Source organism: Geospiza fortis, unplaced genomic scaffold (assembly GCF_000277835.1).
Source record: "Geospiza fortis unplaced genomic scaffold, GeoFor_1.0 scaffold546, whole genome shotgun sequence".
In the NCBI taxonomy this organism is placed as follows: Eukaryota; Metazoa; Chordata; class Aves; order Passeriformes; family Thraupidae; genus Geospiza; species Geospiza fortis.
The window spans coordinates 372,382-372,713 of NW_005054612.1; the positions used below are offsets into that span (position 1 = coordinate 372,382).

A 332-nucleotide genomic window follows, 5' to 3' on the forward strand; every position below is an offset into this window, starting at 1 on the left:
GCGGGGCGGCAACTGTCCCCCCCCGGCACAGGGAGGTGCTCCCGCGGTGTGGGACGATACACAACACCCGGCGTGTCCCCCCCAGCCTGACCCCCTCCCGCCGCGGGCGCCTCAAGCCTCCACAAAAATCTCAGCAATTAGGGAAAAAGCGATTTCTCGGCACATTCTGTGCCTGTGAGGTCAGGGTGCCTCCCACCCTCGGGGGCGTGCGGGTGGGACCGGGCCCTTAACCGTGCCGTGGCATGGCCGGGAGCATGGATGGGTCAGGATGCGACCCCAAGGATCCTGAATCCCACAGATCCACGCTCTGTGGAGCAGGGAGCCAGGATGCC

The 332-nt window shown here is 66.6% G+C and overlaps 1 protein-coding gene across 1 annotated transcript in view; it reads right to left on the minus strand.

Annotated features, from left to right (window-relative positions):
- Positions 1–332, minus strand: part of AATK (apoptosis associated tyrosine kinase) — a 14,464-nt gene that overhangs the window by 2,365 nt on the left and 11,767 nt on the right. The gene's annotated exons all lie outside the window — the stretch shown is intronic.